At 48.3% G+C, this 23612-nt stretch overlaps 1 protein-coding gene across 1 annotated transcript in view; it reads right to left on the reverse strand.

Moving 5' to 3' along the window:
* Nucleotides 1–22835, reverse strand: part of JDP2 (Jun dimerization protein 2) — a 43217-nt gene extending 20382 nt beyond the window's left edge. Inside the window, exon 1 of the mRNA XM_031048837.2 lies at nucleotides 22818–22835. The gene's annotated coding sequence lies outside the window, so the exon portion shown is untranslated. The remainder of the gene's footprint in view (nucleotides 1–22817) is intronic.
* Between the last annotated feature and the right edge of the window lie 777 nt (nucleotides 22836–23612).

A 23612-nucleotide genomic window follows, 5' to 3' on the forward strand; every position in this document is an offset into this window, starting at 1 on the left:
ATTCAGGCCTAGGCCAGTTTGCCATGTGACAGCACTACAGCCATCCTTGTCTTCCTCACCCCTCTTCTCTGGAGGGTCTTCTCTGGAGGGTCTGGTGGCCTTCTCACAGCAGGAGTGGGTGCTGCCTGGGACAGGCTCATGTCTTCTGAAGGCAGGCAGGGGAGGCAGAATCAGTACTGGTCCTTCTTGCCAGGTTTCTCAGCAGCACTCTTGCTGTTACAACCCTGCCTATGGCACAGCAATGTGAGCCAGAGCGCTGGCAAGGCTCCTGAGGGGTCCCTGACATTTAATGTGCCATGTCCTCCAAGTGCATTGAGAACGTGTTTAAGACTCTAGCAATGATGGTCTTTGCTTGCCCTGTGCACCTTCCTGATGACACCATCAGTGGAGGTGAGTTCACAGTAACCTCCTTGGGACGTTCTTGGCCAAGAGACCAAGAAAGCCAATGATATACTAGACCTAAATATTTCTGTTGCATGTCCAAACACGGTTTCATGTGCTTGACATTAATATTCTAGGTCTAATCAGGATGTTAGCAGCTCCAGTTCATCTCCTTTCTGTAACTTCTTCAGGGCTTACTAGCACAACACACATGGGATGTGCCTGGCAGACATCAAGCCACACTGACCTCCCAAATGTAAAATTCCCTCCAGCAATGCCTCTCCATGCAGGCAGACAGGATTAACAATTCCCCACCCATCAAGACTCAGAGAGCTGTGCTGTAGCTCTGCTTACCCGGTATTCCTCAGACCTACTCCTTGCTCCCACACTTTCCATTTGACATTTGCTACATGAAACAGTATTTTCCATCTGTCACTCATCCACCTAAATCACCCAAATCCTCATGAATCTTCTTTCTGTTTTCCTGATCTTTGCCTTCAGTATTAGGATTATCTACAATCCTGATCATCAACACTGAGAACTGCCCATTGAAAGACACAACACAGAACTCATGTGTTCGAAGTCCTGTAAATCAGAGTACAGTGCCTACCTGCAGAGAGAGGGAGCTTCAGCCTGCAGGGGAGGGTGGTGGTGATGCAAGCCAAGATGCAGCGGCCATCCAGTCACCTCTGGCTGCACGTCACACCATCCCCACTGGGCACCGCTCAGTTCTGATCTAGCTGCTCCCTTCATGCACCCCTACCTCATTTCTAGTCTGACTTTTCTTTTTCCAGTCACTTTGCAGAATTGGGCAAGGGAGAAAAAAGACAGATCACATGAGCAGTAGGGCTGGGAGGATGGTAAACTGCCCGAGTCGCTGGGGGGAACGGCTGGGTCCAGGCTGGTGGCAGTGTGGAGGCCAGAGCAGGCACCACCACGGCAGCACCCTAATGGACAGAGGCTGATTGATCCCCAGGCTGCTTGTTTATAAAACCGGGGATGATTAGATACCAGGGCTGGCAAATACTGTGCGAGAGCTTTGACAGTGCTGGATTCTTAAACTGAATAATCTTTATGTTGGACAGTTGTGGAATAACCTCTCCAGAGAGGAATTTCCTCCTTATCTTCGTCAGTTAGGCATTGGCTTAGACTTTGAAATATAGTCTTTCCTAAAAAAGTTATAGTGCTAGTTAATTCATATCCTTTCCCCTTTTATTGTCCCTGAAAACTGATACATTGCATTCCTTGCAATCCCTGCTCACATGGAAGAGGCTTCATCTTTTAAGTTTCTTTATCTGCCTGTATCTCCCCTATTTTCCCCAGCAAGGGTGATGAGAAGCACAGAAGAGTATTCCAGCTGAAGGTTTATCCCAGACTCACACAGTGGCAATACAACATGCTCTGGGTCAGTTTCCATCATACTACTGCATGGCTCCCAGAGGTGAACTGCTCTGAGCCCTCAGGGCCTACAGCTTCTGCTTCTTTGCAGTATTTCAGCAGTGCCAGTACTTATCACCTCGTGGCCACTTAGCCTCATGGAGATGCTCCTGTGAAAGACACTGCTCCCAGCTTTTTGAAAATCCTTGTCCTGCTGTTATTTCCCACAGCAGGAAACACTCCATAACTTCTAGCAGCTGCAGGAGCAGGATTTCCCTTGGCAGAGGAAAGTGAGCTGCAGATTTCTCACTGCAACATAGCAGATCAGGTGTGTGTATGGATTCACCTGGGGTTGAAATGAGAACAGTGTCCGCAGCTCCTTGGCTCTCTCTGCTCTCCCCTATTTCTGCACACAGCTGCTGGTCTCTCACACTCTGATCCTTGGGTGCTGGTTCCCAGTCCTGGGGATGGTTGTTTTCTGAGACACCAGCCTTTGCTTTTATATGTTCTCAGTGCCTAAGGGTGCCTTGTCTGTAGCAGCTGAGCTGCACTATTAGGGGTATTCATCCATTTTTGTTTTTGCTATGGGAATTACTTAGCTTCTCCGCAGTGCTGCAAGCTTCCTTGGCTGTTCTACTTTCTTTCCTGTTCCCAGAAAACCTGGTAGCCCTCTCCCAGGCTTCCTGCTTCCAACAAACTAAAAGAAGGTCCTATATCTTCTGCATCTTTGTGCTTCACATTCTCTCCTTACCCACCAAACTGCCATCTAGCATTTTTTCTGCTACAGTCTGTGCTCCTACTGGCTGCTCTAGGCTTGGATGTTCATTTTCTGAAGGATCTCTTTGCCTTGAATAACCTCTCATGCCTTGTGTCCTAGACAGATGGGGGGGATGTTCCCTGCCATGCTCTGGATATTGCTGTTTGCTGCAACAGTGTTATTAATAAAAGAACCAATGAAAAAGCTCTCCTGGATATTTATCCAGAACTCTTCCTCTTCATAATGCCCTCTATCCTCCTTCCCCATTTCATTCCTCCACCACCTCTTCCTTACCCCACTCCCCTGCACACTTTGCTTTCTCACTTCCCTGGCTTTCTTCATCCCTCCCCTTGTACTCCCTCCTTCTTTCACTGCCTCCCTCCTTCCCTCCCTCTCCTTGGCTCAGCATTCAAAATCCCTGCCCATAGCGACGAAACGAAAAACAACAACACAACACTCCAGCCTGAGGAGGCCAGAGCACGGGATTCCTTCCGAGAAAACTCAGAAACCAGGGAAAAGAGGGAAAGCAAACAGTGAGACCAGGAAGAAGCCTGAAGAGAGCAAGGATATTTCAAGGGGGAGGGATGAGCTGGTATCTCAGGGAAACTTGGTGTGGTCTGAGACAAACACAGAGACACGATCACAGATCCAACCCAGAAACAACAGTGCAAGTTCTGCTTTCTGGGGGAAGGAGCCGGGTCAGAAAGCCCAGCTCCTGCAGAAAGGGCCACAGTGCACAGTTATGGAAAGGCAGAGATAACTGTACAGATGGGAAGGAAAGAGAAAGCTGTGACTTGCTCTAGAGAGTGGATGGGCCAATGCCCTGGGCCACAAACAGGCAAAACCCCTACACCAGAGGGAGAAGGGCTGATTTCCCCAGGGATAGTGGGGAATTCTCCATGCCAGAGGCAGACTATGGGCCCCGGGGCTGAAGGGTTAATACCCCACAGGAGGGCCCTGGGGAATCCACCGTAAATAGGTGTGGTTTTCTCCGCAACTCCAAGAGGCATTTTCTCTCTGTACCAGTCTGGACAGGTGAGAAATCGGAAGAAGTTGGAGCCTGTGCTTCCCACTAGCACAAAGCAGGGCTGTTAGCACAGGTCTCGATGTTTGTTTGCACACTTCCAGCCTGGCTGCTTAACTCCGTAGTAGCCAGTGCCAGGAATCTCTGGCAGTCAGCATGGTGGTCCCCCGGGTACAAGCACCTGCCTGTTAATGGAAAGCCACAGATTAATGATGCAGCACAAGGAGCCTTAGTCAGTTACTCATTGCAGAAAGAATAAATTCAGTGATAAGCAAAAGAGGCAAATACGGTATGTGCAGGAAAGGCAACTCTCTTCCTTTCCTCCTTCTCCCACATCTCACAGGCCTGCACCCCATACCCCAGTACTGCACTGCCCCTCCTTCCTTGCCCCATCCCTCACAACCACCCTCCCCAGCCTTGCCCTCCCCATACCACATCTCCACACAATTCTCTTTGTTTCCACAAGCCAGCCTCCTAGCTTGCCCTGGCTCTGCATCCTCCCTGCTGCTAGGCAAGGAGAACCAAGAACCAAAGTTTTCAGTCACCTCTGCTCCATTTTCCATTCTTAATTCAGGACATCTGAATCTTGAGGATAATTTTTCCTTCTTCAAATGAATTTTAAACATAGCTGGCTCCCAAAAAGGTAGAACTGGAAGAGACACCGAATCACTAAATCCAGCCACAAACTCTAGCAGCGTCACTTATATAACCCCTGTTCCTACTAGAAAGCTGCTTGAGGATCCTACAGCTATGAAAGGAAGAAATATTGTTAATCTCCAGCCTAAATTTGCTCATTCCCATTTGTTCTGGCAATAAAAGGCAGCACCCAAGCAGCAAAGTGCTGGGTAGAACATAAGCCTCAGAACAGAATTCAAACAAATCAGATTGAATCACAAAGAATAACCCTGAGGAATGAAAGCAAAACTGTTTGCAAAGCCATTAATCTCGGGCTTGGAAGTGCTGGTTCCCCCAGCCATTTCAGACCTCAAAAGCTCCTCAGCCCTTATAGAGCCCCCCCATCTCTTTGATTCCCCAAGTGCATATTGGAGCCATGACCCCACTGTGCCTCTGTACCAACAGCTCTTACGGAAACTGCTTCCATGGAAAGACATTTGCATGAAGACCTATCCCCCACCCAATTCCCAAGTCCTACCTAGCACAGCCACTGCCAAACTGTAGCTGAGCTTCAGCCTGGGGGAGCTGCACAAAAGGAGAACACCAGTGTCTGCAGAGAGGACAAAGCCTGTATTGTCTAAAGTGCAACATATAAAACAGTGAAATGAGCTTGCAGAGGCCTGAAAGCTTAAGGAGAGATACTACAAAGCCCTGGGAAACTGAAACTGCAGGTGTTGAACCTTCCTTCTGCCCACTGCTCATAGATACCACTGAAGTCAGCAAGAAGTTGTTTATTTTAGGCTTTTGGTCAAATTCTGTTTGCAAGAAGCCAAAACGGTGATGCTAGGCACAAAAGCATGTTATATCCCAGCAGAAACATGGCTCCCCAGCTTACATGGGTAGACAGAGCCTGGCCACAGATACTTGCACTGAATCATAGACTCCTGTCATCCAGCTATGGATGAGGATAATGGCAAATACAGCAGAAGAGATGGGGGAAACCATCTGCTCCTCTCGCTTCATTGCGCTGTGAAACTGTAGGCTCTGTTTGGGATAAAACAGCACTTATTTCCAAGGCAACAAATTGCAGTATCGAAAACAACAGAGGACCAAGAGATGCCTGCAGGTCGGAAGCTGAAAGAATGTCCTTCATGGAGGCACAGGCAGACTGAGCAAAGATGAGGCAGGACTCTGAGCCCTTGCCCAGGGCATTGGTTTTTACTGGTGCATTTCTCTACAATCTGACTGAAGGAAAAGCCATAAAAGCTGTAGATGCAAAGGGTCCTTTCGGTGCCCAGTGCCTAGATCTAGAAGCAGTTTGGCCAAGTCATAGCAAAGAAACTCCTGAGACAAAAGCCCTGTATTCTGCTACATCTCCATGTGATAAATTATTATATTCCAAGCAAGAGATCATAAAGCTGGCTATGATGGCCTGACATGAAGACAGAGCTGGACAACTACAATGCCCCGAGAGACGCAGAAAATGAGCTTGAGTAGAAGTGACTGAGGTGGATAAGAGTTGGAGGAATAAAACTGCAGCAGAAAGAGGAAGCCTTCTTTGGGGGAGGAATGAGGCTGAGCAGGAGGAACAGGAGTGATAGGCATAAACGACACTGATTTGGGTAAGCTATTGAGGACTAAAGAGATAACACACTGCAGAAGAGCACAACCTGCTCAGGAGAAAAAGATAAAAAGGAGAGCTGGGCTATTTCCTGGGGATGAAGCATGTTCTCTGTGGGGCAGATGGACCAGCTAAGCACACATAAGTTCAATTCATGGGGCTAAAATGTGGGGTGCAATAAAAAGGGGGGAAATAAGTGGGTGAAGAGACGGAAGACAAACCAAGAAGAAGAAATAGGAGTGTGACTTTAATGACAGACAGCAGAAACTGTAATCACAGGAGATAAATATAAACTACAGGGAGTTTGTCAGCTTAGGTGTCTGTTTAAAACACAGACTTGGGATCCAAAAGACCTGAGTAAACTGGTCTCTGTAACACTCAGCTGCAGCTTGGGGATGCCTCAAATGCCATGGTGGGGCCAAGAGAGTTCTGCTCCTATAGAGGCAGGGAGCAAAGCACAGAGCCAAGGAAAGCCACTCGGTGCAGAGGCCAGGAAGAGAAGTAGCAGAAGGGTAGGGAAGCTGCCCTGGAAAGGTGCTGAAGGCCATGCATACAAATGGACAGGGAAGAAAGTGACAGAATGAAATGGAGAAGGGTAAGAACAGAGGTGCCAGAGCTGACCTTCTGAGGCTTCAAAAGCAAACAGAAGAAACCTGAGAAACTGGAGGACATGAGAGGAAAGGCCAGGGCTGCTACTGCCCATGGAGAAGGGAAGACAGCTGGGCAGGGGGAAGCAACTTTACTGAAAAAGTCATTAGTATCAGAGCTTCAGAGTGAGAACAGTTATGGGTTACAGGGAGGATCCCAAGGCAGAATCAGATGGGGCAGGCAAAAGATTCCATTGTGCAAGTTTTCAGTGGGGCAAACTACAGTTCCTTGATGAGTTTGGCAGTGGAACAAGGGGCAGAGGAGAGAAGCAGAACGTCATCCCCCGAGACGCCTCAGTGATCTGCATGCTTTGAAGTTGACGGGCTGCCAGGATGACCTGTGCAAGCCAGCACTGTTGTACAAGCTGGAGTGGACTTTGCAGGAACCAAGGAAAACCACAAACTGCCTTTGTGATGTGAATGAAGCATTTGTGGACCAGATGAATGTCTTGGCTCATTCCAATTGATAGCCAACAATCTGTTCCCTGGAAGGCTGGGGCAGATATATCCCACATGAGACTGGACTCTGCAGTGCCACCAATACATAGGAATTGTGAAACCAATTTTAGCCCATGGCAGCAAGAAGGAGTCACTGGCCCTTCACTGGTTATTCTCATGAGGAGAAACGCAGTACCTCTGTTTTGGAGTGGGAAACATTTCTGTCCTTCCTTTTCCTGCTCAGTTGTTCCATACAAGCATCTTCCTCTGTGCACTCTGTGACTCCATGACAGGTTCCTATTAACAGACTCCTGTGAAAAAAAGGAAGTCTTCCTCTTGTGCACACTCAGCCCTGTGTCACTTCTGTTTGGATCCATGTTCCAGCAGTCCTGAGGAAATCCAGTGTGGGATGCAGCTAGATGCTGCACGGTAAGGTAACACAGCACACAGAGGCAATATACAAATTGCCTTCAGGTGTGTGAGGGGTTAAATCCACCAAGAAACACTTCTGCTGCTTAAACCAAATTTACTCGATTTCTTCTTTTTCTCTTTTTTTTTTTTGTTCAGGAGTTCATGAAAAGGGTGAAAAAAAAAGCTGCTATTTGTTTTGCCCCTGCTGGAGCCATGAAGGGAGCTCTGCAGAGTGGACAGTACAGTCACTGTGGCATCGCAGCAGTGAGGGAGCTGAACTGGGAGCTGTGAGGTGAAGGTCCCTGTTTAACAGCTTTCCGTTTGTTTACCGAAAAAATATTGTTCCATCATAAAAATTCCCAAAATAGTTCAGGTCTTGACAGACTGACTGGCAGCTGCCCAGCTCTGCAGGATCCCACTAAATGAAAGGAAATAAAAAGAGCTAAGCTGGTACCCATGGTCCAGCGCTCGCAGCCTGGGAATCCACACAGACTCAGGGCTCAGCTGCCCCAGTAGGTGTGGGGTATGGGACAGAGTTCTCTGGTCAAGGGCTGGGTTTACTGATGGCAGCAGCTTTTCCGTGGCTTCCAGGCAGGCTGATGAGGAAGGCAGTGCTTGCTTTGTAACGAACGCTCAGCTTCTGCTGTATTTTTATACCAAGTTTGATTTGTTTTTTCCCTTCCATCCAGCTCTATACAGCTTTACCTTGACAAGACAGGCTGCCCCACACTAATGGCTGAATCTCTCTGAGGTCTTCAGTTCCTAAGAGCTGTCAGTGGCTCCTTTGGGTATATTTTTTCATACAGGCATTGTTCTGGCCCACTGCAAGAATACCCTGGGCCAGCTAATGGATTGCTTGTTGCTGAGAATATCTTAAGATGACAACCGACTGTTGCTGCAGATCACAGTGATCTTATTGCACATGAATGGAAGGTGTCAAACGGCACAGGGCAGCCAAGTCAGAGAGAGTCATCCTCTCTAGGAAGAGCAAAAGGCCACCATGAAGTCCTGCAGCCTGCCACAGTGACCAAAGGACCATGCGCACTGTGACTCACAGCACAGAGAAGCAGCAAATCCAGATTAGCTCATGCAGAATTAGCAGCCTCTGTGGAAAGAACCTATCCTCGCCAAATCGCAGATGTCTCCCCAGCTGCAGAATTAACTTCTCCATGGCCCTCACGGCGCTCAGGGCAGGTCTGCTTTAGGGAGGGACAGGGGAAATTTGCACTCCAGATCATTCCCAGAATCGGCCTCATGGGATTCTCCATTCATTCCTTAGACATTTTGGTACACAGCCTCCAAACCAAGCCAGGCTCTAGCCATGGATTTGGTGGAGGGTGCAAGAATGAACGTTCCCCAGTGCTTTCCCCCATTAGTGGTCTGCAAAGCCAGGCTGGCTGGTGTTACAGAAAGGGTCAGGGTGTGCAGGGCCACTGCAGGCTGTGGTGGTTCCTCTTCCTGTGACAAGGTCAGATTGGCCTCTTGTTGTGGGGCATTTCTGAGCAGTGTCACAGCCAGACATGGGAGCCGTCTCAGTACTGGTAAGCTCAGGGCTACCCAAGCTTGCTTGGGTTAGGTACCCCCGTCACAAAAGGGAGGTGGGGCTGGTGGAAACAGGAGAGCTGGTCAGCTCTCAGCCAGGCCACCATAAACCAGTCAAAAGTGACAGGTGACATTGCTAATGGGTTTCATGTGATTTTGAGGTTCCTTTCAAGCTGCATGTGGTGTGCATGCTGTTGGCTGGGGCTCCCTTCACCTATCTATAGCACCAGTTTCCACCGGAGGTCCACTGCCACTGCAGGCTGGCTCTGACCCATGACAGGACACTTTTATTGATCCATTTCCACATACTGAGTTGACTCCAGGTGAACCACGTGGCTTCTTACAAGGGAAAACAGACCCATGGGCACTGGGTATTATTTCTGTCCTGTCATCCTCGAGGACTCTGGAGCTGAGCCCTTCACAGAACAAAGAAGAGGAAGAGAGCCTTTTGCTGAGAAAGGGCCATGGAGGAAGAGGAGGTATGGTCTGCACATCAGGGCAAGCTGGAAGCACCATCAGAAGCTCCTATAAGCAACACACAGTTTGCAGCTTTCCCATATGAGCCTGGGGAGCAGAGAGCTTCCAAGAGCTTTCAGCTGGATCTCCAAGCAAGCATGCTGTGCTCTCCTTGCCCAGGCTGGCCACCACATCCAAGCCAGCATCTACTCCTCACCCTTTCCCCTCTGCATTCAGCTCTTCCAAGCTCTGCAGAGGAGTTTAACAGGTGCATGGCAGGAATATGTTGTGGCTCTAGTCACTGGGTGAAGGCAGAAGGACTAGAGGGAGAGGAAATGTCTCTGAAACGATGCAGCCTATTTTGGGATAACTGTGGACAATGGGCTTGCTGATCTGGCTGAAGTGCCTGATCTTTACAGACTGTTTTCCTTTTGTGCTTGCTTTCCTATAGACTGGGAGAGGCCTTCTTGTGCAGCTGTGGATATACTCCAACAAATCTGCTTCAGGATAAAAAGTGACTGCAACCTCCAGCCCTTTTTCTTGTCCTTCATCCCCACATTTGCCCATGTCTCATATTCATATAGACAAGTGTCTCTGGTCTGACTTTTTTGTGAAGTGGGGCTGATGAAAGGCAGGGCTGGAAACTCCTCTCCTTCAGCCCTCACAAAGCTTACTGGGGGACAGAAGCTGACCCCCATGGATTGCATTTAGCCACTCTCAACCCTGTAAGGCAGTTGCCACCTTCATTCTGCCCCTTCTGTGCTCCCAGGCCCTGAGTCACCCATTTCCTCTTCCACTGATGGGGCAGGTGATTCACAGGACTGGTACAGTTGTCCCAGTACCCTCTCAATCATATTTTCCCTCTTATCTTATGACTACCACTTAGGACATAATCATTGGCAGAGCAAGCAGGCAAGGGCACAAGCCCTTGTGAGAGGGTGTTCCCCTTTCACATTTTAACCCTCGAGGGCTGGCACCACAGCCTATGCTAAACAAAACCAAGGCTTCAAGTCTGCAAAGAAGACAAAATGCTGCCATATTGCTCCAGGGTTCCCAAAGCAAATTATGGACTCATCATTCACCAAAACCAAGAACCCCAAAACACTAAAGAGCCCCAGCCTTAATCCCATCTTTCTGAGTAGTGTATAAATAGGAGATTGTTACTAATCTCTTTCCAAGAAATAGCAGCTGAGAAACCATGGGCTTGAGCCCATAATTTGGGTGCCTGGGGCTCACTTAGGCCCACAGACTCAGTTGTTTTTCTCATCTACAGCTCTGCCTGCTCTGTAGATGTGATTGTCAATTTAAGACCTGACTTCAGGCCTTGGCTTATATCACAGAACAGCCCCCAACCAAAACATACATTTGCCTTTCTTCATTCTTTGCTTGGAGATCCTTCCACTCCAAACAGCATGGGAGTGAAATAAAGATGGGGGGAGTGGTCTCTAGGATCCCACTCCCAGCACATAAAGCACAAACTGACCATTTCTGTACCAGTCTCCTTCTCCCTCAAATGAAAAATCACAGAGAAGGGGCACAATTATTGAACTTACCTCTGCTCCAAAGTACTGAGTGAACAAAAGCCTAAATAAAGACTTGATGGTTCAAGGAAGTCAGCAGAACTCCCAGGTGTACCCTGTCAGCATGAGAAATCCCCCAAGTCCCACCCTGCTCATCCCTTGGCTTGTGCATTTGGTTGCTATCGGAGAACTCTAGCTTGTTATCAAGACTCATTTTACATTATTTGTTATCATTACATAGCAAGTAATCCGATCTGTTATTACTTATTGCTGTTCCCATCTTGCCAGATATGGGACTCCCACCCCCTCCCTGGGGAGACACAGTTCACTTCTAGGAAGTACTTTCCTGATGCTCAATCTAAATTTTCTCCTTTGTTAACACAATCTCCATCTCCTCACAGATGTTTGGAGACAACAATGCTTCCCTACCTTAGTCATCTTTTGGCTAAACTGGTTAGCATTATGCTCAATCTGTCTTCCATATCAACAGCTCCAACTACCCCCAGTTCAGGTCACAATATTTGTTGAACTCTTCAAGGAAGATTCTCACTGTCCTCCTCAGAGAGGAAAATCACACTGACATTTCCCGTAGCCATAACGCAACACAGACCCTGCCTGACTTGCTCCCCACTGCTATCCTTTGGACGGCACTCCAAAAATCAGTGAAAGTTATTGGAAAGTTAATTTCATCCCTTACCTTTCCATTTCCATAAGTGTAGGACCATGCTTGCTACAAACCTGATGCTCAGAAGCATAAACAAATTATCACAGTTCTTTTTCAGCCAGTCTGCAGATAAGTGTCCATACTGGAATCAGTGAATCCAGGACATGAGCTTTTGTGAAAACTGTAGGGGAGGGCTGTTATCTGCTTTGTCCCTTCCTCAAATTGCCCATGACAGTGGCTCTTTGGAGAGCAGGAGGGTGGGAGCTCCACATTGATTTCATCCATCACAGATGGTGGGAGGAAGACCAGCCCAAGCTCCTGAGCTCTAGGGAAGGAGAAAACCAAGACTATGCATTGGCAATGAGCAACTGGCTAAAAAAGAAGGAAGTTCCCCATCAAAGCATCTTAATGGGCCCTACTTTCACTCCTGCTCAGTACTACACACCAGCCCTGTCAGTTTGAAGCTCCTGTTGCATGAAGCTCTAGGGAGAAATATTTCCCACACATTCTCCACATTTCGTTTTGAGAAAAATCACAAAGATAATTGCCTAGTTCAAGCAGTCACTGGCTGACATCGTTCTTCACGCTCCCTGTGCTGTGTGGGGTATTGCTCACTTAACTCACATTAACTGGCTCTAGCTTTGGGTTTCTCCCTCGCACCCTCCCAAGGATCCTGTGATAGTGGGTGGATCACATTAAAAAAGCAGAGCTGACAGCACCTAAACAATCTCTGCATGGTATTGCTTCCCACCTCCAGAAGTCATGCTTTCTTAAGCAGGGTGGGGGATGCACTGCACTGGCCACAATGAACAGGAAAGGACTGCAGTCAAGCAGACCTACAGTTCAGGACCTGGAAGAGGCTCCACCAGGGGCTGGTGGTCATGCAGAACATGGGACCTATGGAGAGCTACAGAGAGAGAGAGCAACCACAAAGGAGAAATAGCTTGGGAGAGCTGCTGCAGAGCTTAGTCTGCTTTTTGCGTGCTCTGTGGCAGCACTGAAAGCATCACTGCTTGTTTATCTCTCCTGGAAGTGGATTAAGCAGAACTGCAGGATGGTATGCAGAGTTCAGTGTCCTCACAGGGAACTCGTGCAGAACAGCCACTCTTCTCACATCTTCTGCTGTCAGCATTCTCTGCTACATGCAGTAGAGACATGGCAGAACCAAGGAGAAACTAAAAAAGAAACAACTGTCTCTTTTGACGCCTGGTGGTGAATGAAAGCCAATTCCAAGCAGAGCGATGGGGATGGGAACACAGAGCATTAATTCCTCTCCTTTAGAGATTGGGAAAGGACTTGTGAATGTTTCCTTTCCTGCGTTCTGCCGTTAACAGTTCTGCAGGGTGATATCATTGGGGCCTTTTCCAAACTCAGAGTGTCTCAGACATTACAACACCAGGTTTTGGCTGCCTGTACATATCACCAGCTACACCCACTCCAGCCCCCTCCCTGCAGCACCCCTGGAGGGACCAGTGAAACCTCTCGCTGGCTCTGGACTCTTGAGAGCTTTGCTCAGAATCCCAGCAGTCACAAGCCCCCTGTGAGACCTCACCCCTGGCCACTGCACCTACTCTTACCCAACTACTCTCGAAAGCAGCTCAGATAAAAATAGACTCTACTTGCTCCAAAGAGTCCAACGCTCTGCGCCACATTGGTTTTAAGCCAAGAGAACAAGCAGCTCATGATGCTAGGCACCAGGATGCTGATGGGTGGGTTTGGAAGTAGAGGGAGGAAGGAGGAGAGCAGGTGCTTCTGAAGATTATCTCCAAACAGGCCATAGTCAATGCAAAGGTCCATTTCCCTACTGCTGTACAGCAAGTACCAGGGAAATCAATGGCCCCAGTTTAAAACATGCTCTTGTTGAAGCCACTTGAAAGCTAGAGGAAGGAGAGCTGCTCTCCCTAGTCCCCAGCAGTTATGTGCTCATTCTGCACTCCAGCAAGTTCACCTCTGTTGCACCCATCTTGCTAGCTGCAGCAAGGGAGTGTTGCAGCTCTCCTCTATGTATGGTGAGGGCTCATGTCCAAGCTAGCTCTGCACCAGCATAAGGAGGAAATGTCTCCACTGACATTAATGAAATTACTCCAGTGTCAATTCAGGCCAAGTGTGAACAGAATCAGGGTACATCAGTATGCTGGAGATTTGCAAGCACAGAGCAGCCTATCAGCACAACAGACAAAAACAGTGTGTCAGGGAAGAGGTTTTCATTTCAATTTGTCCAAGAATCACACACACAAAAAAAAGCAGCAGTTATTTGAAAAATGCCTGAGCTGGGTTCCTCAAAATAGTGGGAGTTTCATGTAGTGCTTACCCCAAGCAGTGTGTTAGCAACACGCTAAGGCAGCCTTCTGTAAAGAGCAAAAGCGCCAGAGGCAGAAGGAAAATAAACAAACCAAATGCCTGGGCTGTTCCACTGGCCAGCCCAGATGTCAGCTTTGCTGTTAATAACACCGATGATCTGACCTGCTTCCCTGCCTGTAGTCATGTCCAGGAAGGTGTGAGGAGCCCTGGAGGTGCAGACAGCATGTGCTTGACATGTGAGATGGTCCCCCAATGGGTTTGCATGACAGCCTGGCAGCTCTCCTCTACAGATGTGCTCTGTCAGTATAAAACCTCCCAGGGCTGTCAGCCTGCTCCCAGCAGTCTCGTCCACTCCCCTTATGCTTAAGAATCACAAAACTGCAAGGCTTTCTTCTGTTTACTGTAAGGAGATGTTGCCTGGATCCTTTTTGGACGGAAACTCTCTGCTACTTTGCTCTCTAGCAACCTTGGTCAAGGTTCCCCAGAGCTTTTTCCAGCCCACCGGACAGTTCAGTTGCTCCAAAACAGGACTGGTTTGATTCATATCCAGTATTTGATCCAATGGCTTAGCTACATTCCTGCTAGGATATTGCCTTCAGTATCACCACTCCGCCTGTTTAGCAAGCAATCCACAGATGAGAAAGACAAGACCATGTCAGTGGTTACTGGGTTCACCAAAGCAAACTAACCACAAAGGTCCAGAGCTGGCAGCCATTAGTCAGGAAGAGACCTGCTCCTAAGGCTCTGCTCTGCCATTGCTCAGGCAGCTTTCTGCTGCTATTGTTTCCCCTCTCTCTTCAACGATTTATTTTGGTACTGACAGAGACACTGCAAGGGCCTTTCTTTCCCTGCTCCATTCTAAAACACTTTATTTTCTCTCTCTCCCACCCTCTGTGTAAACAAGAGAGCCCATTTCCCTGCAGTGATTAATTCCTTTTGGCCTTTACAACTCAGAAAGTTCTTCTATTACTGCTGGTTTTGTCCCTCTCGGATTCAGTATGCACCTTGCATCATGTAAGATGGCTCCAACCACTTCCCTTTGGGAAAATGGGTTAAAATCCAGCCTAAGTCCTCAGAGACACTCAGGGAAGGACATGATGGGTAGGGATAAGAAAAGGTATATGACGCCAGCGTACAGTACTGGCAAAAGCATTACTTCCCTGCTTTAAAAGGGATGTTGACCACTGTGGAATGAAAGGGGAAGAGAGACTCCAACGGCTGAGAGCCACACTATTTGCTCCATAGTAAGCTCAGCCTGGTTGGCCTCTCAAATAGAAGAACATGCCTTTATGCCAATGCAGTCCCAGGGAGTAAACATGGGGCACACAAAAGGTCTTTAATCTCCTAAGAAAGGAAGAATGGGAACCACAGCCAGATGCCATAACCAGGCAATATCTGATTAGAAATAAACCACTGTTTTGTAGAGTGTGGCTGATCAACTCGTGGACATGGTAGATTCCCTGTCTCCATTCAATTCCGCACTGAGGCTGGTTAACTTCCCAAAAGCACTGCTGGCAAGCACATATTATTGGGTGTGGGACAGGGGTAACTACATGAAATGAAGGGGCCAGTCTTATCCAAGAGGTGAGGCTGGATGATTGCCTGTCAAACCTGGGGAGCCTGTGAATTACCAGAGCTCTCGTTTTGCCTGTGGCATTTCTGTAAACCTGCCACTGGTGCTGGTTCAGTGCTGGCACGTGTCCTGGAAGCACACCTTCTCCAAGCTGCTCGTTGTTCCAGGTCTACTGGAGACCAAATGTGCTCCCCTGCCTCTGACAAGAAAGTTTCAGCTTTTCTTGTATAACCTTGCAAAAGTAGGGGCCATGGTAAGACAAGAGGCCATGTGCTCCCTATTCAAATGGAGAGGATGGTGGCTGGTCAAGGTGACCTCAAAATCACAGCACACAGAAGACCCAGCAAATCAGCCCCAATGAGAAGCACTGCAGTGTGACATAGGTGAAGGAGAAATCCCCTGGGTGTGCAATTAATCACAAGGATCCACTGGCATCAGTTGTGCAGCACATCTCCTTGCAAAACAGAGCTACAGCCCTTCCAAAGTAATGTGGCAGGATACTCCATAAAGCAAAAACTATGGTTCCTACTTGGGTATGACGTTGTTTATGCCAAAAAACAACCCCAAACATAAGGCTGTGCGTGAATGAACTTTCTGCATAGGCAGTATCCATGGTAAACTTTACTTGTCACATAATATCCCCCTAGCCTTAGCTGTCCCATACACCTAAAGCAAGGGGACAGCACATACTCATCAGGCAGCAAGTACTTCTCAACAAAAGAAGCCTTGCCAACTTGGAAATTTGCCAAGTGCTGGTGGGCTGCACCTAAATCCTCCCTGAAGTCCCTCTGGATGGAGCCACCATTTCAAGCTTCAAACATGGTCACACAGGAGCTTAGGATAGAGCCAACGGAATCTCACACTCACTGTGTGAAGCTGTAGAGGAATATCTAGATCTTCACTCAAGAGCACAGACTGTTTAGATTTCTTTGCAGAATTAAGAGGCACAAGGTGGTCTGGATAAGGATCTTGGAACAGAAGAAAACAGCTGGTGAGCCAATTTCTACATTGGTGTCCTTTGTATGTCTCTTTTGCACTACGTTAATCCTGGTTTTCTCTTCACACCTCTTCCATTCCCTGCTCTGGATAGTCCTGATGTACATGTGTGCTGGCTGTGGTACCAATGCACACAACAACACACCCGACATATATAGGTCACAGCTGGCAAACCAGGGTCTGTACCAGCTGTGCTCTCCATGCCTCTCCCATGGTGAGGTTCTGAACTGGGCCAGATTCTTCTGTCCACCTCTAAAACATCTCAAAATTTGTAGAAATGTAACAATCTCAGAAACTTCTACTCTTCTCCTTGGCTGAAACTGTCCAACCACATTCAAAAGCTGTCAAAAGGGCCCATGGCAAACATAACAATTACATAGGCTTTGTCACCTTAGGAAACCAGCTAGAAACAGCTGAGACGTCCATACACTACATCCACAGCCCTACAGGTATTTTGCTGCAACAGGATATGGAGAGGAGGTGCCCTATGTCCATGAAGCACAGGCATCTGGTTGTTGCAAGGTGTGTTGCTGCCTTTCAGCTCACCTGCACACTGTAACTTCAACAAGAAATAAACTGCTTGTTGAGCAGCGACCCCGGGTTTGCCTGGTTTCGTCGATGGTGGCTGTTGATCCTCACTGAGATGATTCATGACTCAACACTCTTTTCTGTGCTCCACTTCTGTCTCCCACCAGAGTTCCCAACATCCCTGGCTCCCAGCCAGGGTGCACGCTGTCTCAACTGCTTATAGCAGGGCTGGGGGATGTTTAAAGGAGGGTGGTGATGGGAATCTTGGGAATTTCACAGCAGACAGAACTGCAGCTACAATCCTCCCTGCCGCTGACAAGCTGCACTCGGGGCAGGGTATAGAAAATGCTTTATCTAAAGACAAATCCATTGACCAGCTACTTGTGGAAAAGAAGGCACTCTCAGGGATCATACCAGTTGCAGAGCAAATTTAAAATCCATAATCACTCATGACCTGATCTCTAAAAGGCAGGAGTCCAAAGCAATAGGAAAAACTCTGTGTGCAACTGCATGCTTAGTTGATATATGCAGCTACCATGATTGTCTGCACAAAGAAACACTTTGACAGGAGAGAAGGATTCTGGCCCAGCCTCTGTGGCAAAAGCCCTTTGGAAAAGCAGGTCCATGCTGAGCCATGCAGCACTGGTGGTGATGGTGTCTGAGTACAACCCCAGCTTTAACAGAAAAATTCTCCAGTCACTCATTTAGTAAGGAAGCACTACATCTTATTACTAAAGCTGAAGGAATTTGTTTAGATCCATGCTGTGTTTCATTGTGAATGTTTGTTTTCTTTCAGCACGTCATTCAGCTTGGACAAGGACACCATGCTAATTAGTTTCACATTTGTGCATACTCTTAAGCTCTTCTCATTTGCAGGATTTCATGCCTGCAATACCAAGGTTGTAAGCATGATGAGCAAAGGCACTTTATACATTTCCATTCAAGATAAAACTTTCATGGTCTCTGAAGGACAGTTTGTTAATGATCATTTTCAAAAAAGCATTTGGACTCCTTACAAGACACTCTCAAACACAGGAGTTTGGGAAAACCTGGCAATCAATGCACTAGAGTGCAGGAAGCTCCTTTTTGCATGGACAGTTCTGTCTGAAAGTGCAGCTAAGCACTGGTTCAGTGCTGGACTGCTTATTTTCCAGGGATGCAGCACCAAGCACAGGGGGCCTACATCCATCCCTTGCCACAAGTGCCTCACACAGTACCACTTACAAAAAGACAGACCCTGAAAGGCAGAAGGAGCTGGGCAGCAGTGCACTGTAACTCTGCTCTCTGTGCTCCCTGCACTGGCATCACCACCACTGGCAGCAGCAGTGGCACAGCAGCCTGTGTGCTGAACCCTGTGTCACTTTCCAGGGTCTCAGTTTCACCTTGCCAGAGACTTCTCATTGCTGGGGAACTGCTGGAGCTGCCACATCTCCAGCTACCACAAGACACCCTCAAAGTGCCAACCTGGGTTAGGCTTAGCTCAGGTAATTCCACAGGACGATGATGACCTCAGCTGCCTGTTTCTCCCTGAACCCACACCAAGGGGATGTGCTCCCCATAAAAGCCAGTGTCACACCTCTCCTGCCCTCCTGCAATTACCCTGCACCAATTCTATTTTCTTTTCTCTCTGCTTCCTTCCCACATTCCGCCCCAGCTTCCATGTCTTGCCTTCAGTAATTTCTGTTGATGGACAGTCCTGTTACACATCAATCCTGACCTTTTGAAGAGTAAAAGCCCCATACAACTATATCACAAACAACCAAAGATCCTACATTGCATAGATGCAAAATCTAGGCACTCTTGTTTCTTTCATTATACACATCATATACACCTGCCTGCATACCAGCATGCTGGGGGGCTACCACTGCAGTTGCTTCGCTACATTGCCTGGTGCCACAGCTCGGGCCAGATTACTCACAACTGCGCTAGGGTTGGCTGGGCTTACCAATTGATGGTGCAGCATCACAGTGATGGGCTGCATGGGGAGACAAGTCCGGGTAAATCTGTAACAGCTGAGACTAAGTATAAGCTGGAAACAAAGTCTATCCTGAACCTCACAGTGGTGAGAATCTGCTGAAGCCCTAGCAAAAGGGTCTTGCTGAATTGCCTAAAACCCCCTAAATCTTCCTCCTCTGCTAAAGGCTATAATAAAGAAGAACAAAAAAACAGGTTTCCTATAGCAAAGAGCAAGAGACAAAATTCCCCCCAGAAGTGCAGTATTTTCCATACTGGTGGCTGTCTCATCATGGAAAGACATCTGAGACACTTCATTAGTCACTGCCTGTAGTTTGCCTCCTTAAACATGTCCCCAGAGCAGCAGAGACCACAAATACAATGAAAAAAAGAGGAATCTCCTTAAAATGTGGAAATAAAAGTGGCAGTTTAGATGCCAGGCAAATAATTTCTTTGTGTATTCTACAAGCCAAATTCTGACCTCGTCTTCAATGCCATTTTCCTCTGCAAATAACTTCTCCAGAACAGGGGCCACATCCAGAACTACACTACTGAAAAAGCCCAGAAGTCATTTTTTCAAACAGGTGCCTTTAATAGTAAGTCCAAATATTGCAAATAATTGGAAACTCACAATTCTCACTGGAGCTTCTTTCCCAAGTCTGGAGATGCACTGGTAAAGAAGCCCACATGCTGAAAGCTAGGCTGGGGGAGAACACTCAAAGCCCTGCCAACCGTCCCCCTAAAAGGGATTGCAAGTCTTCACTGGCAGGGTCAACAGAGACCGTTGAAGGACCCAGAAGAACGGAGAAAGCAAGAGGGATGGAAGGAAGTCACTCTTTCTAACTCAAATTTGTATTTTATTAAAATGATAAGACGCAGCAAGGTCCAGGACAAATTTGCCCTAGACCCTGGTCTGCACATACAGCATCAATCCATAAATGAGATAAACAAAAATGCCAAGTGAAGAATGGAAAATGGCTCAGTATCTTTTCTGAACTCTGAAAAAGGGCAAAATCATGAAGCCAGAGTCTCCCAAGCTCCCCCGCATTCCATGGTTCTTGTGTGTCATGCAATCACCACTTCAAAATCATGGAATAAAATTGGACTTATCTTCTGACAAAGACTGCATGTGAAAGTGCTGCCCTGGGAATCACGGAATCATAAAAGTCTTTTCCACCCTAAACAATTCTAAAATCACTGAGTCCAACCCTTAGCCTAGCCCTGTCAAGTCCACCACAAAACCATGTTTCTAAGGGCCACATTTACATGTCTTTTAAATACCTACAGGGATGTTGACCCAACCACTTCCCTGGGCAGCCTGTTCCAATGCTTCACAACTCTTTTGGTGAAGAAATTTTTCCCAATGTCCAATCTAAACCTACCCTGGAGCAACTTGAGGCCATTTCTTCTTATCCTATCACTTGTTACTTGGAGGAAGAGGTCAGCCACTTCCTTGCTCCATCCTCTTTTCAGGTAGTTGTAGACAGTGATAAAGTCTCCCTGTGCCTTCTTTCCTCTGGGATAAACAACCCCAGTTCTCTCAGCCTCATAAGACCTGTGCTCCAGACCCCTCACCAGCTTTCACTGCCCTGTCTCTGGACCAGCTCCAGCAGCTGGTCTTTCTTGTAGCGAAGCATCTGAACACAGGATTCGAGGCACAGCCTCACTAGTGCTGAGTACAGGGGGGATGATCACTGCCCTGGCCCTTCTGGACACACTATTGCTGATACAGCCAGGATGCTGCTGGCCTTCTTGGCTGCTGGCACACATGCTGGCTCATGTTCAGTCATCAATCAGCACCCCTAGATCCTTTTCCACTGTGCAGCTTTCCAGCCATTCTTCCCCAAGCCTATAGTGTTGCATGGGGTTGTTATGTCCCATGTGCAGAACCCAGCACTTTGCCTTGTTGAACCTCAGTATCATTGGCCACAGCCCATTGATCCAGCCTGTCCAGATGCCTCTGTAAAGACTTCCTATGCTCCAGCAGATCAACACTCTCACCCAACTTGGTGCTGTCTGCAAACTTACTGATGGAAGGGGTCTCCAGAGCCAGCCAGGCTAATCAGAACAGCCAGATGACTTGACAAGAAGGAAGCAAGACCCTGGTTTTTACAGCACATTAATTCACTATCCTGGCAGTCAACCCCTGCTCAGCTCTTGCTTGGATGTCCCTCCCTGAGACTGAAGCAAGGCGAGTTCCAGGAGGGCCAAGAGGGGCTGCAGAGCACACTGGCTGGGCAGACAGCGGGCAGCTGCCAGCCTCCCTGTGTCCGTACGGGGAGTGCAGCTCTGTGCACGGCGGGAGCCGTAGGCCGCGCCCCGGTAACGCAGAGGAGCCCCAGCTCCCGCAGCGCTAACACAAGCTCTGCCGCGCCGCCAGCGCCGAGCCCCGCGGAGCTGTTGGCGAAGCCCGGGTTAGGCTATAGACCTGCACCGCAGCCGCACTCGGCCCGATCCTTTGCGCCCTCTACCGGCCGCTGGTTGCAGGTGCCACCGGGGCGGCGGCGATCGCAGCTGCCGTCTCCCTCGACACCAAGCCCCGACGCCCCTTGATTGTATTTCTAATGCTAAACCGGACTACAGCAGGCCTGACGCCTGTTTTACACACCACGAGAGTAACCGCGTCCTGCAGAAGGCACAGAGGGACCTGCGAACGCCTCCAGTCACGCATCTCCAACTTGCCTCCCTTCCCATAGGCAGGCAATTCTCCTTCTGACTGTACTCCCTTTTTAGAAGGGCAGCAGCCCCCACTGTATCACGACAAAGGCACTGCATTTGTTCTTACAGCCACTGCAGGCTCTTAGTTTTTGTCACCAAATCTTCATTACAGGGTGTTCATCAAGCACAAAACAAGTGTGACTTGCTAAACCACAGGGCCTGGATCTCACTTTTAAGCCAAACATCCTACCACTGGACCAAGCATGTTCATTTTGGTATGACAGCCTTCACCAGCACAAAGGCTTAACCTCTGCTTAGGCACATACAATGCCCTCAGTTCTCTGCAGCCTCGAGAAAAGATCCAAGGGGCTTCCAAAAAGGAAGCAGATACCTGAAAGAGGGCAAGGGTGATAAACCTTCTTCCTGGTGGGAGAACACCCACTACTTGATCAGTTCCAACTTTTGGGGAGGGGGGGGGGGGGGGGGCAACAACATTCCCCACAGCTGGCAAGCCACGGTCACTGCAGGACAACATGCTATGATACACATTATCAGCCCCAACACAAAAAGATTTGCCTTTTTCCTTACCCCTCTTCTCCTACAGGCCAGCTAGTAGTTCCCAGATGCAGCTAACAGTGGAGAGTCAGTTATCTGGAAATGACTGGTTGCGGTTTCAGGCTACAATCAATGGCACTCACTGGTAATCCCTCCCTCCCTCTCTCCATTAATACTGCTCCCTCCAGTTACCAGAAAATGCAGCAGTGCTCCCTTCTGCCTGCCCCCTCTCTCTTCCTTCCAGGCTACTCCTTTGGAGAATTGGCTCCACAGCTGGATTGTAAAATAATCCAGCTGTTCCTATGACAACGTGCTGGCACTGGGCAGAGATGACACCAGCACACAGTGTTGGCCCATCCACTGCCAGCACCCAACTCTGTTTGTTTTGGTTTGGGATGCATTTGTTTTTCTATGCAGGCAGCTCTGCCGAGCACATTTCTGAAGGCCTGAAGGCCGGAGGGGCAGGAGGAGCCACAATCCAAGAGATGACAACAAAGTTGCTGGCTCTGTGATTTACCCTTCTTTTTTTTTTTCCCCAGCTCCATCTGATGTGAGGATAAAAACCCCTCCAGCAGTCTTGCAGCTGCACCCAATCTTTGCAAGACTTGATCCAGAGCCTCAGCTGGAAAGCGCAGTGCAAGACTTTGCGTGTGAGGCTTCCACAGGAGGGAAAAAGGAGGAAGAAGGAGGAGAAGCCTTGGGTAGCATCAGTAGGGACTACAGAGACCATGGAGCCTTTATTTTAATGTCTTGCCTGTCAGCAGGATTGCAGTGTAAAGGAAAGCAAAGGAAGAACTTACCTTTCACGAAGCATTAGCCACACACCTGGCTACACTGACCCAATGTCTTCAGCTTCAGTAGGAGCTAGCCCATGTTCTGAGGAATGTAGGCAGAGGCCATGAGCTGGAGCAGAAGGAGCTTATTGTCAGGCTCAGCAAAAGGAGGCAGCTCCTCAGGTACTGCAGCTTTTAGACCTCCCCAGCAGACCTCGCTCCTTCTGCAGACACCATCTACAGTTTTGTGACTCCAGTGACAGGGTCCCCAAGGGAAGGGCAGTAAAATGTGTTTGTTACTGCCTGTACATTTCAGTATGTCTCCATTTTTATTCTGAAGGTCTTGAGAACAGAGTAGAGCTTGTAAAACAGGCAGGACTCTGTAGCTGCTTAACTGCTAACAAACTGTTTCCTTTCAAACCCAGGTAATTAACCATCATTACAAGCGCAAGAGTGGCCATTTCTGTTACACAGCTGACTGCAATGACCAGGGCTCCTACTGCTCTGCTTTCAACACGCTGAATATCAGCAGATGGGGTTGAAGAAAAATGATGCTCAGCAAGAAAAGAAAATCATTAAATTAATTATGCTGGTTTTAAGAGAGACCTCCAAGGGCCACTCTGGAGACAAGACACACATGGCAAATTAACCCAAGCAAGTGCAATGAAGTGAAAGTTCCTCAAATACAGGGTTGGTTCTCTGACCTGGCATAGTGAGCAGCTGGACACAGCAGACCATCAGATACAAGGGAAATCAAGAGATCGGATCAGCTTAAACCTATAGAGACTTCTTTGATGATACCAAGGAAAGAAGAACAACTAG

The sequence above is a fragment of the Melopsittacus undulatus genome, chromosome 4 (genome assembly GCF_012275295.1).
Source record: "Melopsittacus undulatus isolate bMelUnd1 chromosome 4, bMelUnd1.mat.Z, whole genome shotgun sequence".
NCBI lineage: Eukaryota > Metazoa > Chordata > Aves > Psittaciformes > Psittaculidae > Melopsittacus > Melopsittacus undulatus.